The sequence below is a fragment of the Rhipicephalus sanguineus genome, chromosome 3, assembly GCF_013339695.2.
Source record: "Rhipicephalus sanguineus isolate Rsan-2018 chromosome 3, BIME_Rsan_1.4, whole genome shotgun sequence".
NCBI lineage: Eukaryota > Metazoa > Arthropoda > Arachnida > Ixodida > Ixodidae > Rhipicephalus > Rhipicephalus sanguineus.
The window spans coordinates 70,222,789-70,228,944 of NC_051178.1; positions in this window are offsets into that span (position 1 = coordinate 70,222,789).

Here is a 6,156-nt window from a genome sequence, read left to right on the forward strand (position 1 = left end):
ATCTCGGAGGCTACGTCACAATTCTCGTATTACTGCAAACGCTATATATAATCCAACTCAAGCCGGCTCTCGTTTCATGTGATGTTTCAAGTTTAGTTAGTACAGTGGAGCGAACGACATACATTGCGCACGCAACGCAAAAGATTACGGCCGGCAGCGCTGCGGTCGATGTCGATATATTCTCACCGCGAAGAGCTGCTGGCTACCCGCAGCTACTCTCATTATTCGATTCGGTACCCGAATGGACTAGCGCATATTGGAAATACCGAATGTTTTTCGAACAGTTTTCTAATCAGCAACGATGAAAAACACTCGAAGGAATGAGACGTGGAAACAGCGAGAATATTGCTTAAAATCTAAGTATCAGATTTATTTAAAGGCTGTTGACAAAGTACCACCTTGAATACTGTAGGCGTATATTTCAGCCTGCAGTTACAAAATGTTTCGCCGGCTTTAGTTTCGGCTCATTTTAAATAATTGCAGTATTTTTTGTTGGTTAAAAGTAATCGTAATGTTCCTTTGTTAAAGTTTGAGAATATTTGGGTCAAATAAAATGTTGCGGAATTTTTTAGCTGTTCTGAAAACTGTCACATTCTAGGCCTGCGTTGAAAATAATTAGAGTAGTATTCGATTCGTATTCGATTCGGTGTCATACTATTCGATTCGTATTCTAATTGGTTCTCAAGTTCACTATTCGCACACCCCTAATCAACATAATGCGATATTCCACGCATGATAGGCCGGTTGATGCGTGCCTCGTTTAATCGTTTAATAATTTTAATCGCTGCGTCTAGCTGTTTCCGTATTGTACACCATAATTTTCCTTGATTTGTAGTGCAGGCGCACTTTACACTTCAGCTATAAAACAACGTTTGTTCATCTCGGTCAATGTTTTTTCAAACCATAAGCCCTAGCTCATGTTGAGCCGTCACAAAGGACGAGGACGTTTTGAGGCATTTGTGAAATCTGACTTGCATTGAACATAGGCGCAGTCAGGGCAGGGGGAGGTTGGGGTTCAACAGGTTGAACCCCTACCTCCAAAATTTGCAGTTTATGTGTACACAAGCCATAGCCTCGGCTACAACACAAGTAGATTTTCAAACACGTGTACTAGGTACGTACACCGACGCTATTCAACATAAAGCCGAGCAACTCTGCCTGTGGTGTTAAACCTATGGTTTAAAAAGGGAAGAAAAGGCAGAAAGAAGGTATAGGAGGGATAAGTGTGGAAAGAGTGAGACCAATGCAGCGGAATAGGTGCGATGTCGCATTGTACGTCTGGGGGGAGTGCGCATGAACTGCTTCTGCACGGTCAATTTTGAAGGCGATCGAGTCATATACGGATCATACTTGTTGATCGTACGTGATTGACTCCTTCACGCAGGATGCAGAAGGAGCCAATCACTGCTTTTAAATTCGATCCCGATCGGGTTTAATAGCGATCATCTGTGCACTGTACGTGTGGTGTCTGTATAACGTTCTGGTGGAAGTCCCCGCTGCAAATATGCCGGTGTCTATCGGTCATGTTCGTGCTTCGTTCATGAGGCGATTCTGATTACAGCCACGCCATATCTGTAGTGAAAATTTATACAGACCAGTTTGTATACTAACGATTTACCTGTGTTGGTGCGAGAAAATCACGCACAAGCCGCGCACAGAACAAGCTAAGGTGAAAAACCAAAACCCACTAATAAAGCTTATCATTGGAATGAACAGCCACGCACAGGGTGTTTCAATTTAAATGTCACCGAAAATTATTCCTCAAAAATAAGGGAAGAGCAATGCGTACTCGCCGCCTTCTTATAATTGCTTTTTCTGTAGCGGGATACATCTGAACATAGACAACAAAGTGGCAGTAATAAAATAATTAAATAAATTAACGTTTTAAGTTGTGGAGACAGGCGGTCGGATCAAATAGGAGAAGTGAAGTCCTTCCTGCAAAAAGGCCATTGTCACCATAAACAATTAAAGCACCATAAAATACGAGCGCAAACATGTCCAAGCGCCCTGCTAGACGTTGACTGCTACTGTGGCGTCTGTAGCCCTGCCTGGAGCCTGCACCGAAACATGTTGACCCAGGTGCGGAGAGCATCGACCTCGCTCGCAGCGCCTTCGATTTATTTGCTCACGCTGTACGTCGGCGGGTTAACGCTGCACTAGATCTGCACCATTCTCTGGCTCGACCATCGACTGTTCCTGCACGTTTTTTATTCTGTGCGTCGTCGTAGTCCTAGCTATCCTGGTGTGTTTGTCGCCCAATTCCCTTCTTTGGGCGTGACAGCACCGTGCCACTTGCTGAAAGCCGACTGCCTGGTTTGCCAGGTGTCTCAACATGCTTGCTCCCAAGCGCTACAATGAGCACCGGCGTGACATCAGTGTCGATGCTCCCATGCGTTCGAAGTACCGTCTGAAGCAGAGCTGTCATCGTTCCGACTTGGCGGCACCGCCGCTTGCCGGTGGTTCGTTCCCGGATGACTTATCTTCAGGTAGTGCGGACACGTTCTCGCAGGACGAACAGAGTCAGCACACTGACGACGAAGATGTCGATGCACCGAATCGTCGCATTGCCGGCGACGTTGACAGCGCCTCGGATGATAGCATCACGTTTGGTGGGGCTGCTGATTCAAGCTCAGTGTCGTGCGTCAGCAGCGCCAGCTTGAGTGACGACAAAGACGATGGATCTACAGACCTTCCCACATCTCAGGCGCCCCAGTGGTAAGTACTGAACTCCTCGTTTCAGCTTCTGTCTAAACAGAATTCTCTACATAATATTTTAGGCCAGCAAGTGTTTCTTTCTTGTTGAACATGGTGTTATCGTTTTGTGTTATGGGAATCGTCTTTTTCCACTATTCTTTGTGCAGCCAAGCACACACCAACTTGTATGCGCTACAACCGTCAAATGGGCACATGCTTGCAACCTTCTCGAGTTGGCGCGAAAGATACTGTCATTAAGGAATGGATGCAACTTTTTTTTTGTATTGACTTAGTTATTTCAGACTACCAATAATGCTTTAGGTGTTCCGCAAAATGTTCTCCACAGCTGGGACACCTTCACCACAGTATCATGGCCAGTTCTCTTGGCAGCATTTTGATGCATATATAGTGTCATGGTGCTGCTGACAATTCCTCTACACTTGTCGAGCACCACACACCAACCTAGCATATTTGAAGGGACGCAGTTTGATAGACATTCTGATGTATCGACCCTGCTTCTGGGAACAATGTTGTTGCGGCTTTTTGTGAAATAATGTCACGTGGCCGTGACGTCGACGAAGGCAGCAGGGAGCACGTCCGAGATGAAACGCTTTATTTGGCCGAACTTGTGGCCGAGAAACTGAAAGTCAAACCACAGCAATACACTGATAGCGGCGGACAGAGCGTCGACCGTCGATCAACTGACAAGCGGTCAAGCGCGTCGGCTTTCATACAGGCGCTATTGAACTTTCCAGCGATATCGCTGATGTCGGCGTTGTCTCTAGACAAAGCTGGAACATTCTCGTGCGGCGCGCAATCTTAACAAAACCATCTATTGCAATTGCGAAGCTTCTCGAACACTGCTCCGCGGACAGTGTCGATCGTTGATAACTGTCTTTGCTGGTCAAATCCGAATACGTCAAAATAAAACAAGTGGGCGTGGCAATATAACCGGGTGTCACGTGGTTGTTTTCGATTGTCATGAAGTTTATTCGGATCAGATTTTTTGGATCACAATGGGCTGATCTGGGCAAGCTTTCAAAGAGCCTGTCACAATACTGAAATTTGATTAGTATCGAAAATTCCCCATGTGCTTGTACATCTGATGGCACATAAAAGCCAGGTAACAAACACTTTTTACAGCAAAAGCTGTTATGAGATCATTTCGTGGCCGTTTTTGGCGCCGTAGTTGTCCGCCGCCGCCGCCGCTGGTGTCCGTAACCAGTATCGCTCGAAATAAGAAAGAAAAAACGAAATAAGAAAACATTCCAGGATGGAATGAGGTTCGAACCTGGGCCCTCTGCGTGGGAGCCCAGTATTCAACCTCCGAGGCATGCCGGTGCTTGTAACTGCTTTGCAAAAAGGTCCTATAGAGGCTTTATGTCGGAAAGGAACCACGTCAGCATATGCAATATAGCGTTGTAGAAGAGTAAAACGAGATAAGAAAACATTCCAGGATGGAACGAGGTTCGAACCTGGGCCCTCTGCGTGGGAGCCCAGTAATCAACCTCCGAGGCATGCCGGTGCTTGTAACTGCTTTGCAAAAAGGTCCTATAGAGGCTTCATGTCGGGAAGGAACCACATTAGCATATGCAATATAGCGTGGTAGAAGAGCAAAATAAGCACCAAGCGTCGCACAACGCGACCTCTCTAAGCAGGCGTCACACAATGCGAATTGCGCAACGAGTAGGTTGTTGAATGCTTCCAACCCATTACAAAGCGATCTGCCATAATTCTTAGTCGTCATCCGGAACAGCATCAACAAAGTGCGCATGATGCCTTACATGCGTTTAGCGGGTGCCACGGCTCCCCGTAGAATGACGAAAAATGCCACAGTGCCAGCTGCCCTACTTCTCAAAAATTACAATAATTTAAAGGGTTGTGGGTTCCTCGCAAGTGCACTTGTATTGGTTGCCAAGAAAGCCCATAGGCGCATGATCCATTTCCTCGGGGTCTCAGTAAAATTACAGTGATTTATAGCGTAGTGGGTTCCTCGCAAGTGCACTTGTATTGGTTGCCAAGGAAGCCCATAAGCGCATGGTCCATTTCCTCGGGGTCTCGGTAAAGTTCTTCACTCCCCTCCCCCGTCTGTCTCCGTCGTCAACGTATGTTATACAGCATGACGGGAGAGGGAAATAGCGACCGGGCGTCACCCAATGCAAAATACATAACTGGTGGGCCGTTTAATGCTTCCAACACATTACAAAGGGCTGAGCCATAATTCTTCATCGTCATCAGTCATCGCTTCAACACAGTGCACATAAGGCCTTACAGACGTGTAGCTGGTGCCTCGCTTCTCCGCAGAATGACGAATAATGGCTTAGCAGGTGCTTCCCAACTTCACAAAAATTGTGATTTATGGCGTAGTGGGTACCTTTCTAATGTACTTGTATTGTAGACCCAGGAGAGCTTACAACGGGCTCTAGAAACGCCGCTGTTCCAGCTTTCGCTGTGACTGTGCTGCGGTTTCAGCGCAGGCCTGGCGTTTTTTAGTGGCTGTGTTGTTGGACATTCTTGAAACATATTTGTTCACCTTCACTCTCACAACTAAAAGGAAACAGTTGCATAATTTCATTGCTTTCTTTGTTGCTCTGTTTTGCCATTATTTCAGTTCACTAGAACAGGAAGTGGAAGCATCTTCCGAGTAAAGGTAGCTTTTCCTAAATGATACCAGATTGTCCGGCAGTATGTGATGGATTCACATGTGATACTCATTTGAAGCCGTCCAGCGCTCTTTCTCTGTGGAGACTTCAGATACTCAAGTCGAACTAAAATTTAGCAACCTCCAATTACTCTCGTCTGTTCTCTGACATAAAAAAAAATTGTTTATTCTACTTGATATGATATCAACGAAACAGGGCAGCATTTACAAAATGCATTGTGAACTATGATGGATTTTGCCTTACATGTGAACAGTTTTGGGTGAAGAGCTTATTCAGTCACTGCTTTGATGTTTGCGATATCTTTTTTTTACAGGAGAGCTACGTGTACCCAGGGTGCCCAATAACCTGTGCAGAAAGCCTGCTGCTAGTGATGGGCCACAGCCTGCGCCACTGCACCAGTAGGGAGGCCACGGAAAGCCTCTTCAAATTGATTGAGGCACATTTGACACCTATGTCGTCGTTTCCGACGACAAAATACACCTGTTTTTAAGCAATTTAATCAAGGTATGACAGAGCCGCAGATGTTCTTTTATTGCAGCAGCGATTTGTGCTTTCTTGGGAAAGCAGGAACAGGAACAGAGCTACATTGCCCTTCCTGCAATGAGAATTGTAGCATTTAAAACATGACAAGAGAGGGCAGCTACTTCCTCATGCTTGATGTAGAATCCTAAATTTGTGATATTTTGCAGGACAGCAAATCACAGATTGTTCTAAAGGAAAAAGAGCGATCATTGGATGTGAGCGATATAACAGAAAGCAAAGCATACAAAGAATTAGGCATGCGCAAAAATGACATCTC